This window comes from Chamaea fasciata, unplaced genomic scaffold, assembly GCF_029207755.1.
Source record: "Chamaea fasciata isolate MVZ Bird 193981 ecotype frontalis unplaced genomic scaffold, bChaFas1.0.hap1 SCAF_4, whole genome shotgun sequence".
NCBI classification, from domain to species: domain Eukaryota; kingdom Metazoa; phylum Chordata; class Aves; order Passeriformes; family Sylviidae; genus Chamaea; species Chamaea fasciata.
Genome location: NW_027094089.1, coordinates 31,814,816 through 31,828,004, shown reverse-complemented (window position 1 = coordinate 31,828,004; position 13,189 = coordinate 31,814,816).

Here is a 13,189-nt window from a genome sequence, read left to right as displayed (position 1 = left end):
GAATCAAAGGGAAAAAAGGAAAAAAAAGACTTTATTGTAGCATCCTCCATGCATTTTGTAACAGAGGTTAATCAGAAATTTGCCAGATGGCTGGCTGTTTTCTGACCATCCATTAGCAATTTATTTCTCCCTCTTCCTTCCAAGGGTGAGGTACTGGCCTCCAATTCCAGACTGCTGTGCCAGACAGACCAGTTAAGAGACTTGGCAATTTCCAAGTGACTATTAAATTACCCATGCATATTTTTGACCTACTTGTAACATATAGTCTCTGGGAAATATCCAAAAGAACACAGAAGACTGATAATAAATTGGAGATCCTGTGTAACTAGTTCAAAAATCCAATCCTGGCAGGAAGCTAGGCTAATTTTCTGATAGTTGTTTCCACAGCCTTTTTAACCCAAAGGAGCAGGGAGCTGCAAACCACACATCCCTGCACTGGAGCTGGGTTACCAGGCTGCCCTGTCAGTCCTGGGACTGCCTGCTTCACAGCACTATCAAAATAAATGGAAAATTATTCTTCTTCTTCTTAAAAAAAAAAAAAAAAAAATCTACTAGGAATGGGGATGGAGTTCAGAAAGAAAAGGACTCATTTTATGTTATTGCTACTTTTGCAAATTTTGTTTGGCATTGTCCAACTACTGCCAGTTTTCCACCAACTTTGGAGGCTTTTTCTAAATTCTTTATCTTTCCACAACAAAACAGAGAGAAATGAGCAGTTAAGAAGTGAATGCCAACTTTTTTTTTCTTTTTTTTTTTTCCCCAAAGAAAAACCCAGAATTCTCAGCAATTTTTTTTTTTCCCTCAAAAAAAAAATGTTGAGTGAACTTTGTGGGCAGCTCTTCTTACCAGTATTGGATTTCCCACAAGGAGGAAAAGAAGAACTTAGTGCTGTACCTAAAGCAGTAGGGTACCAAAGGGTCTCCCATCCAGCAAATTCACTGCACAGGTACCAGGGCCTTCTGATGTCTCCATCACTAAAGCCTAATTTTCTTATGGGCAAGGTGATGCTGAGACTCATGTTGTACCTTATTGCTATGAAATTTAACTCCTGCAAGTGAAGCCTCTGACAGCAAACAGTGGTGCAGGCTCCAATCCAAATGCTCCTATTACTTCTGCCAAGTGAGAACATGAAAATCTTCTTTGAACCATCCCCTCTCTGCCCCATTTTTGCTTTTTCACTGTTTATGAAATTCAGACATCAGTTTCTGTGTGATGGATACTACATCTCATATTTCTGTTTACAGATAGGATGACCCAGTATCGAGCAGCAGCCCCCTTCAGCAAACAGCAGATGACACATCACACTTCCTTCCCAGTGGGAAGGGCCTCTCTCCCACCAGGGAAATGGACTGCCTGAAGTGGGTAAAGATAGGGGAGCAGCCTATCTTTATATGCTCTGGGCTCACTGCATTGCCACTGTACCACAGTGTAGAAAACACCACTGAGGTGTGAGAGGAGTGAGTGCCAATGCAGCTGGAAGCCCCATCTCAGCAGGACTTTGTCCTCTGATCAGTGCTGGATGAGTCCCAACACCCAAGCCCCCACGGCCACTTCAGCTGATGCTGAGGGATAAAGATGCCATCCTGCATACCCTTGACTTGGAGGAGAACTCTCCTCTGACAAGTTTCATCGCCATTAAAAGACCTAAAATTTTTACTATGTTGTAGCTTCCTCTGAAATTTGAGGACCTAGTCACATTAATTCCACCACAGAACTGGGTGGAATTATGGGACACCTGACATAAAGCAAACATGGCAGTAGGAAGAAAGGCTAAGTAAAAGTGAAGGACACGTCAAAGATGAACACTGAACAAAGAAGACTTCTGCACGCACACTGTGCATCCACTCTGGCTTGCTAATGTGATACTTTGCAATGCTCTTGCTTAAGAGTGCCTTTGTCCACTTAACTTAAACCTGTTCCAAATCAGCTAAAGCAAAGCTGAGGTAAACCTGGATTAAATCAAGACTGGAATGTACAGAGAAGGACTACTTGGAAACTGTGTCCCAAAGCACATGCTTATTTCAGCTGGATGAAGCACTGATTTATATGATGGTTTTTCAGGATGGAAAGTACATATTAATAGAAAAGACATAAAAAGCCATTTAATTGAATGTACAGGATATTTTGGATGACCTTTTTTCAGTTGTTTTTTTAGAAAGCATTTCACAAGGCTGCAATTTCTGAAAAATAATAGTACCAAGAAAAATACTAAAATGATGGCAATAACTAATTTATCTAGATGAGAATAAAAAGCTGCATGCAATATGAATAGCAGGGGATCAAAAAAAGGACCTGATTTTTTATAATTTTTATGTTTTAAAAAGCCCCAGCTGTTTTTAGCCTTAATAACCAACATTTCCAACATAATAGAACATGCCAGAAAAGTAATATATCCTGGAGTGCTATGTGTGGCTTTACAAGACTGAAAGGATCAGGTAAATAACTCATCTCCCAACAGCTGGTGAAACAGGACAGACTTTCAGGAGCCCCCAGTCCAGAGCCATGATCACTCACACAGATACTCAAAAAGACCAGATTGCTGAGGGCCCCAGATGTGGGGTGCTCATCTGCCTGATCTGAGATAGGCAGCTTTCAGTCAGCTCCAATTTGCAACAATCATGACCTATGTGTGGTAAAATTTAACAGCCTGATTTCATTTGCAAATATAGTTGTGCTGTCTGGATCTAAAAACATACTTCTGTTTATATACGAGGATAGAGTAGAGGGACTAATTGAATAGTCAAAATAGTCATCTTTTCACAGAGTGTACCCTTCCCTGCTGGGATCACAGTGACAAGTGAAGCAGAATTTTGGACTTTTTAAATCTAATATTGTAAAATAAAAATCACCTTGAGGAAGGACAGAAGCAAATAAACCTCCTTGATTTCCTTCACATGACAGGACAGAAAGGTCAATTGATATTATACTGAGCCTCATTTCAGGGCTGCAGAATATGCTGTTCATATCATTAATCCTGCATAGCTATTCCTATGTCCCAGACCTGCTTGGTATTCATTCCACTTGCAAATAATAATGGTAATATTAGGTATCTTCAGTTCAAAACACGCGAATCTCAACCATTAGTAATTTAATTTTAAATTAACATTGTCCCAGGGTTACTACCAAATCTAACTTTTTATACAGATATTCATAAAATGGCCTGTGACACACCAACAGTAGCTTTCAGCATTTTAATTTTCCATTCTCATGGTACCACTAAAAGGCAGTCATGCAAAAAAATAAATCATAATTAGGTTGGCCAGACAAAAATGTGGAGACACCTGTAAAAGCTCGATTGACTTTCTGTCTCGGTCCTTGTGCCACTGCGATAGGGCAGTGGTGAGAAGATTGGAAGAATGTAGGTTTTTCTTGTCTTGAGCACTCCCTGTTCCATTGATACTACAAACTTCCATCCAGAGTCCACTTGGACAATTTTGAAATTAACAAATATACATGACAATAGAATCTATCTGATTAAGTGTTCATGGAAAGGAATTACAAGGGATTTGTTGGCAACTTCAGTCTTAGTTCCCTTCCAAATCCATATGCGTACTTCTAGGAGAGGGTATGTAGTTATTCTATTTCCAGCTCCTGAAGCTATGCCACAGTTCGTGCTTTGCAAAATTAGAAACTAATGAAGTAGGCTGGCATTAGGAGGAGTCCTCGGGAGAAAAAAAAAAAGTAATAAAAGATTGGTAATTGCTGAACAAGGGATGGATGGATAGCACATCATGCTGGTGCAGGTAGGTAGGCAAAGTGACTCATGAAGTAGGCTATATAAAGGGATGAGTAATCAGTAGAAACAGAGTGAAAGAACAAACTGTCTCATATGAGAAAAGCAGCTGTTGACAGAGATCAGCCACTAGGACATGGAAGCAGTAACAAAAAAATTGTTGGAGTAGAATAAAGAAGGGTAACGGAAGAAAGTAATAGAGTAGCAGGTCCTGGTCCCAATTTGCTCAAGAACCAGAATCACTCCCAGCAGCTGCAGCATTTCCTGACCATGAGGAGAGGAGTTAGAGAGTTCTTTAAGTAATGTACTCTGACACATCTTGCATATCCACAGAAGCATGTGGAGGGAATAGAGGCTGAGAGCTGTCTGGAGATGGTACCAAGAGGGTCATCTTTTCTGCCACTGAGACAGTGCAGATTTGAAAGTGAAGTAGAATATGTGGTATTTTAAGGCAAATACATTGTCATTGCATTTGGATGTTAAAACATAAACATCTGTGTGGTCAACAGTCACTACAGAGTACAGCAGAGCTCATTCTTACTGAAGGGACTTCTTCTCAGACCCTAATAAAGCAGACATGTGCTTTAGAGCTGTTTCCCCTAGCACTACTCCAAGGACCATCACAGCTGTGTATTCCCACAGCTGCACGGTCAGCAGCAGGGGAAAGATGAAACTGGTCTCTCCAGTAAAGGGATCCCACACAGAGCTGGGACAGCCAGCAGAGGCTCACTGATCAAGGAGGGCCACAGCAGTTGTACCTCTCCCTGAGATACAGTGTACTGTGATTTTTCCCTTATTTGGATAGTTATAGTCCATTTACACACTAAATGAAGCCAGACCATCTCTCCTCTGTCTGTGATTACTGAGTGGCAGTCAGTTCTAGAGACAGGGCATACTCTCACACTTCAGCTCTTTCATATGTTTCACCCAATTATTTCAGGTTCTGCTAGATACTGAAATATTGCCCTGGTAATTTTGTATAATTTGGCTGTATATCCAAACAATGCTTTTGAGCTAATCACAATGCTAGTCATTGCGACTGAAGAGGAATGGGATAGATGTGCCTTTGTTCTCAGAGGGGATAAGCCCACCCATCAGGAGAAAGTTTCCTGGTTTATGCTCTTGGCAAAAATGAAACTCCCTATCTGCACTCTCCTTGCTTATACCCTGAACCCATAAACACTTTCACTAAATATTTGCAAAGAAGAGAAAACACAGCCAAATTCTACTAAGTTATAATGAACAGCAATCATATTGCAGAACATTTATCTTTTCTGCATATTCCGCTGGGGAGAGGTTGCTTTAAAACTTTCAATATGATTTAAGCACAAATGCTTTTTATTTGGGTCAGAAAGGTAATTTCCCTTAGTTTTGTTTGATCGAAGTTCTCCATTCTAGCACTTAATTAATGACTCTGGTGAAATGCTTTGAAAACAGTAACATTTCTAACCCCAAATGTGTTGCCAAAATGAGTACTTCCTGGTCATTGTCTATTTTGGAGAGGATGCTGAACACACATGCATGTGCTGTTAATAAACTCAAGGAAACTATTTTTATGGGTGTGGAAAAAAAGGAAAAAAGGTTATTTCTTCTTCAGTACTTGTCTCTGTCAGTTACAGCTGTGGGAAATAAAAAAATGAAATAAGAAATATGGAAAGCAAGGGAGAGGAGGGAAGGAAAGCTGCAAAGGGCTGTGCAACATTCCCCCACCTGGAACAGTCAGCTTCCCCATTTGGCTTTAACACTTAATTTCTTTTCTGACATATCCATCCTTGAAGCCCAAGCACTCCAAAGAGAGCCCACATAAGGACATAAGCACCCAGAATAAAAATGAGGCAGAACTGGTCCAAAATACAATCCTCAAATGTTTAACTAATCCAATGACTGCTTGGGTTTTGCCAGTAATTTTTCCCGTTTTTAAACTTTGATGTGTCCTACAGCCCAGCCTCTGCCTCAAGTCACTGCAGACCAGAGGCTATGCACAGATGCACAGAGTTCCCCTTAGGTTTGTTTCAAGTTGCTACTACAATCTGACAACATTGCCATCAAATACCTCCCTAGACAAGGGGTGACACCCTTCCAGTTGTGCCACAGCCTGCTGTCCCCTTCCCCAGTAAACACTAAAAGCACTGATCCTTCAGACACTGCTGTTAGAAACACTTTCAGTTGTCAGAGCCCCTAATTGCCATAGTTCCAAGTCTTCGTGCTCTTAGTCTGCCCTGTCCCCCAAGAAAATCAGACTTCACATGCTTGCTCTTCAGCTCTTTTGCTACCAGACCTACAACTCACCAGTGGAGAGAAGTTCACTGATAAGATCCCTACATTGTCTGGAAGACAATGTCACATGAGGGCTTTCTCGTGGAAGCCCTTGTCACACCATGGTATCACTCAAGCACACACACATAGCTGGAGAGGCTCCAGTAGGAAATACTGCATGTGTCTCACGAGGTCAGAGGAACTTAGAAATACACCAAAGGTGTTAAAAAATCTTAAGCATTACTGGCACATCTTTATTCAAAAAAGAAACGGTAAAAGCTTGTCAAGGGTGTGACAATGGAAGATTGGATCTGCATGGCACACAAAGCATAAAATAGCATCAGGCATGAATTTCTTCTGGGTGACTGGACTAAGTCTTCATCCTGATGCTTATCTTGAAAGTGGGGTGTGCTGATGGGAGTAACGGCTGGGATAAGGTGAAGACACCACAAACAGAGATGAGAACGTTTCATTCTAAGTGATGATGGCAATGATTTTGGTTCTGACACACAAAAAAGTCATCCCTGAAATAACAGTTGGTGAAAGAGCTGATCTGTGCTAGGAGATATCTAAGAGAAAAGAGATGTGGTTATTGAGATCGCAGGTAAGGGTAATAATAGGAACATAAGCTAACAAGTAAACCATAAATCTCCTATCTGAAATATTTAATGGGTGCATCACCTATCTTTAAACATCACAAACACTGCTCACTTAACATTGTTCCACAGACCCACAGCATCTGACAAAATAAACAGCTGCCCAGGACTTCTCATTCTGCATTTCTTCTTTCTGCTGGAAAACAATGATACAGGCTAAACATGTGTCCTGTAAACATTTGCCTGTGGGGATCTGCTTTGTATATTTACACAGCCCTGTAAATTTACTGTTTTACTTTTGACAGAGAAAACCTGCAGTGATTTTTTGTTTGATGCATTCATTCTGAAGTTGTTGCTTCACCTACTGCCAATATGCTTTTATTTGTTTGTTTAAGAACATTAAAACACATAAAGAAAACATATTTGCATCATGTAACCTTCACAGAGTTGTTACATGTTTCATGGCCAAGAAAGTGATCTATTCCAAGGTTTTTGATCAATGAAGTTACTCTGCATCATTACAGTGACTTGGCAAGGCCAAAAACACAGAATTCAGAAGGCATGGGGATCCCATGTGAAAGTTTGCCAGCCTGGGAAGAAAGAACCCAGGGCAATGCAAAGTCACAAATGCTGAATTTGCTGAAAAGCTGGATCATGTTAGCAGGAGATGCAACACCTGGGTGAGGAGAACAACACAGAGGCTGTTAAGAGCAACATGTGAAGCTTTAGACAACCAGTCATCAAGTTGGTTATCTTTATTTTTTATCTGGATGCAAACTTTAGAGGGACTCTTGGTATTGGAGAAAAAAAAGCAAGTCACAGAATATAATAAAGAAATGAAATAGAGGACTTACTTTGGTTCCTTGCTCCTTGCTAAAGGAATGTAAGACCTAAAGTTACTACAAATATTTACAGAAATGAGCAGCCAAGGATTGTAGAAGAGGTATTAAAATTCTCACTGTTTCAAAAATAGATCCCATATGGATCTCATCAAGCTGACACCCCTAGGAAGAACAGGTAACCCATGCAGTTAGGGAAGAGTTTGAGGGCACTGGGAAGGCAAGAACCTGATAATAAACACAGGCTAGGGTTAAGAGAACCCAACCATCCTACTCGTCATGACTGAAAAAATTATTTCTCTGTCTTAAAAGCTGAAAATTAAGAAGCTTCTTTCTCAGGAAATTGTTGCAAGTAGAATACCCTACAAGGATGATTAAAAGAGACAAAAAAGCTTTAGTATGAAATCAGTTTAGCTTTTTTAAGGAAAGCCATTATTAACTGCAATTGACCTTAAAGCAAGGGTTACATTTTCCAAAAGGGACCTCACAAACATTTTCCTGGCCTACAAAATGCACAGATGCTATCTCCAATTTCAAGCATCCAATCTGCCAGGCATATACAATTAAGGGTGGTGGTACTACTTTTCTGAACAGAACAGTCAGAAGAGCAATGTCCAGAAATACAGTTTCATTCTGATTTAGAAAAGAATCCTGCCTAACCCCAGGAAGACTTAGACTATGTTTGCCAGGGCTTGTGAAGGCCTCCTGCAGAAAGGGAGTCCAAACAAACAGCAATTCTTTCAGCTTCTATTGGGAGATATACAGATTGGTAGGACTCTCAGTATTAGCTAATAAGACTTTTTTTTTTTATTACAGATACTTACAGGATTTATGGAATTTGTACCCCTCCACTGCTCTACTTTGCCTGTGCTTAACTTCCTAAGTGTAAAGCAGAAGTACATTTCAGGAAGAAGTGTTTCTTCCTGAAACGTTTAGAAAAGGGAATGAGGTCTTTTAAGGATAAGCAAAGCTAAAAACAACAACTAAAAAAAAATAAATAAAAATGAAAAAAAGAAAGCTAGAGGTTCCTTATGCTGTCTCCAGAGGAAAAGGAAACTCAAAAATTGCTGTGTGTGTGCCAAAAGTGCAGGTTAAGTCAGGCAAAACGTTCCAGCAGTAGTATAGACAGAGGTATAACTTGTAGTGGAACAGACATGTAAATTCATGCCCCAGACCAGAATTTTCTTCTCCTTTAGCAAACAGGAATAGATGGGCATTGAAAAGCTTATGTTGTGCCCATTTGCATGAGGCATGAGGCAAAAACCAGAGGAACGAGGCCTGAACAAGATCCCTAGCTAGCAGGCAGGAACTGGAACTGTTAGATGCAGTATTTAAATATAGATACCTTACTATCAGCCTTAATCCTTAGTCTAGGCTAACAGTGGTAACTATGATAACATGGTCAAACAGCAAAGCCTGGATGTAGAGCTCCGGCTCAAGCTTGTCTGCTGATTATTGCCTTTGCTAAAACAAAACTTCATGAAAGCAAAGCAAGCATGTGAAACGGAAGTACACAAAACATGTTCAGAGGGAACAACTAGTTCCAACTATTTCCCTCTGCTTGAAGTGTCATCTGGGTCTCACAGAAAAATAACCAGCCAGTCAGAGCAGAAGTTAATGGCTCCTTAAATCCCTGCCGTGAGACTAGGCATCTAGTCATTTTCATACTTCTCCTTTCTGGTGGCTGAAGGAAAACCACATCTTTCCAAGATACCAAACCTTGCACATCTCCTAAATAAACATGAAGCTCACACAGGCTCTCAGAGGCTGAGATGATTGGATGAGAACACAAGCCCTGCAGCCCCATGAGACACCCTTCTCCTCCTGACTCCCTCCATTACCCTGTGCTCTTCATCAACAGAACCCTATAACCATGTTGTTGTTCTGACTCCTCCAGTATCTCTCTCTTGGTGTAGTGAGGGTGAGATGTTCAGTTGCTTTTTTTTTTCCTTTTTAAAACTCAGGTCCCTGATCTACCACACTTCCCAAATTTCATGCAAATAACTTACTCTCACATCACAGCAAGAGAGTGTTGTTGCTCACTATCACGTTCAGGTCCTGGGAGAATGTAAAGAATAAGGGCAGCAAGCTAATCCATGGGGGGGGGAAAAAAGGCCCATAGACAGATGCTTTGTAAATGTAACAGACTCCTGTTTGCTACTTTTGTTTCCTAAGATAATTATTTCCAAGCATTTCTATCTGCCTTAAAACACCACATAGAATTATAATATGCTCACCAGGAAGACCAACTAAACTTTCACCAAAATAATAGCACTGCCATAAAATACAGATTTTGAGGTAACCCTTTGACCTTGGAAGAAGAATTTGAACTACTGTCTTCAAAGGTCAGAAAAGCATTCACTAGTCTTTTGTTAGCAGCTGAACTGGAAAAGATAAACCTGAGCTTTTATTGTAATGTACTTGGTCTCTTGAATCCATGCTGATATGGTCTCTACAGAAATACAAATCAGTGTAGGTTGGTCTTGCTGTCAGAAAGCAGTATTTCTAAATCAAAGTGTGAAGTAGGCAACCCATTGGGGTCAGGAGAGAGGAAAGCAGTGGAATAAGTTACTGAAAATAATAAATGAGAAATGAGAAAAATATTACAAGCCTCATAGTTAGACTTCCAGAACACCAACTGGGGAAGGAAAAATGGCAAAAGAACAAAATTGTTGCATATTTGACCAGGGATAGAAAAAAATCACAGTAAATAATCACTGTACTTTTATATATATTATGCTGATCCCTTGCAGATAACTTGCAAAATTAAGGCCTGAGTTTGATGCAAAAAATTCCATAGTCGTTTTGACACAGAAGCTAGAAGGAACAGCATCTGGCCCATGGATAATATAAGAAAAACAGAACCAAGCTAAAGATTCTTTTTTCTTTACTGGCAGATATTTTAAGGGGGAACTAGAGATTAACTGTGTTCACCACTACAGAAAACATTTACTTTCAGAAGGCAATTGTCCAGTACTCTGTTAAAAATTAGTATTTCTTTAAAAATATCTCAAGTTACCACCGAAGAACATTTGAAACTGAAAATCACCAGTCTTTTCTGAAGATTTAATTGAAAAGACAAATATATGAAATTAAAACTAGTTGTTTCTCTTTACATGGTGGTGAGTTTTGATTAAATTTTTTATTTCTTATGTGTTCGGTGTCTGGCCTAAAATGTAATTGTATGAAGATTTGATACTTTGAGCCTACAAATATGAAAAGAAAGATTTAAACTTCATGGCTTTCACTGCATTTCTTTAAAGTCCAAAACCAAAAGCACACATCTGACAACCTCAGACTGTGGCAAAGTTCAGTCCTTACATCTATCCAAACCGCAGAATCCTTGGCTCTTTCTAATCTTTAGATCTATTTGGCTGTCATTTCTTTATGGAGACAAAAAAGAAAAACCAACCACAACAACAACAAAAAAGGGAAAACAACACCACCAACAACAAAATCAGCCCAGATTATTTTATAACAAAATCACTGCTGTCAAAGCCTGAATAAATACATGAAGAGAACACCTGAAGGAAATAGCTGTCATTTAATGGAAAGATATATGAAAGTATGTAACTCTTATTAACCAGAACATATACTTGGAAAGCTGCTAAGTTTGTGAGGGTGTTTCAGTATTACAACAGTAAAACTCTCCTTGTATATGTTTTAATTAGTATTCTGCTACCTATAAAACATAATGTTCTGTCTACATCTATCTATTTTACTAGGCTGTGTATGGGTTCTGACCTGGTATTCCCAGAACCTCCATCACTTCTGATGCATTCTCTTACTTAACTGTGTTTATCACTATAAAATAAACCTGAAGTTAACATGAAACATAGCAATACAACTCCACTGCCAATTCAGCCAGATGTAATTTTCAAGGGGAAAATATCCCAGGACTTTATTTTAAACCACTTGGTTGGCTTTGTTTCGAGGCTCACCCACTGTAGCTAGGATGGAGGAGGGTAATGGTGTGATCCCACTGTGAGTGAGTCCCTTGGGAGCCCCTACTTCCAATTATCCCTAGCAGCCACTGCATTGCACTGGCAGTGCTGCTGAATTACAGCCTTGGACAGGAGGCAGCCTGGGGCTGCAGAGCCTTTTAATCCCATTGCAGTGCCATGCTGTGCCAGAGTGTTCTGGGCAACAGTGAGGTGGTGCCACCCTACAGAGGCTTTCACACAGTAGTGGGTAAACCTTTAACTTTTGAAAGGTTCTGTGTTGATTTGAGGTTATAACTTAGCCTTTACAAAGGAAACCTGCCAGAGTGCTGCTGCTGAGGTACCTGTTGCTTTTGAGACGCCGCAGGAGAGCTGCACCTGCTGCCCCTCCCGTGTGATCTGTGCTATCCAAAGGAAATTCTCCTGGGGCTCCATATACAGGCACTTGTGCAAACAGACTGGTTCCTGCAACCTATGATCAAATAGCACAGCTGAAAACCTGGCTAGGGTCAGAGACGTAAAAAACAATGCCAAATTACAGCCTGAAGGTCATAAAACTGAGACACCAAGGAACAATCCTGGGCTGTTCCAGGCCCAACTGCAGCAAGCCCAACTGGGGCTCTGCAGGAGGAAGGAGGAGGGGCTGGCAGGTATGGGGCCATGTTTCCCCAGTCTGGTGGAGCAGTGGCCATGGAGCAGCCTCACACCACGGAAAATTTCACAGCCCTGGCAATGGCAGCCTGGGACTGAAGAGCACAGCAGGGCATGCAAGCCCAGGACACACATGGAAGTGTGAGGGTCCTTTCTTTTTTCCTCTCTTTTTAAACCAAACAGCTTTACTTTTCTTGCAAACGTTACCATGTATCAACTCTGAGATTTCATAACAAATAGAATCAAGCACCTAAATCATCCTGCTAACAGAGTTTAGCCCCAAAGACCTTCTTGACCACTAAGCACTCCTTACCATCTCCTGGAAATAGCCTTTGACTGACATGCAAAATAAGCATGGCAAACCACCACAACAGATCCACTCTGAAATGACAGTTTTTGCTCACACAGACAAGCTAACAGAAATCAAGAACCTAAAACAGACTGCAAATATTCATTTCTTTACAGCAGTGAGAAAAGATGCTTCAGGGGAGAGGAGACAGGGAGATCCAGGTTGTAAGAGATGATAAAAAAAACTGAACAAAGTGTCTAGTAGCCTTGTAATCTGTTCATTGGGAGAACTCTTTTCGTACTCTGCAAGAATGATATGCAGCTATTAAGAGACTACATTCCCCTCTTCCTCAAACTGCTGTCCCCAGGGGACTGTTACTGGACAAAGGAGCAGATCAAAGCTACTCCAGCTCTTTAGAGAACCAGAGTATTTTACTCAATGCTCTGAGGTTTAGCAACATGGAGAGTCAGCTCTGGGAGCTGCTTTTGTTTCTGAGGCATTCCGTTTTCTCCCTTAAAATTTAATCAGAAATAACTGGCCCTTCTGAACAGCAGGAAACTTTGCTGCTACCAAAGCCATGCTACACTGCTAAGTTTCTGCAGATGTTGCAGGCTTGCTGCATGGAGGAAGCTCCCAGTCCTCCAATACAGCCTCTTCTAGGGAGAATGCAGAACAGCATTCCAACAGCCTCCTTGAGATAAGAAGGAAGAGCAGTGCACACTCTCACTGAATTTAATTGAAAAATAAAGGTGACATAACAACAGAGATTATGGGAATATTAAATTGGGAGTATCATTTTGCATCAGCTCAGTAAGGGAGATCTCTCATTACTGAGTGCTGGGGATCAAAGCTTGTCCCAGGCAGACCTTCAGGCTTTGAGAGCT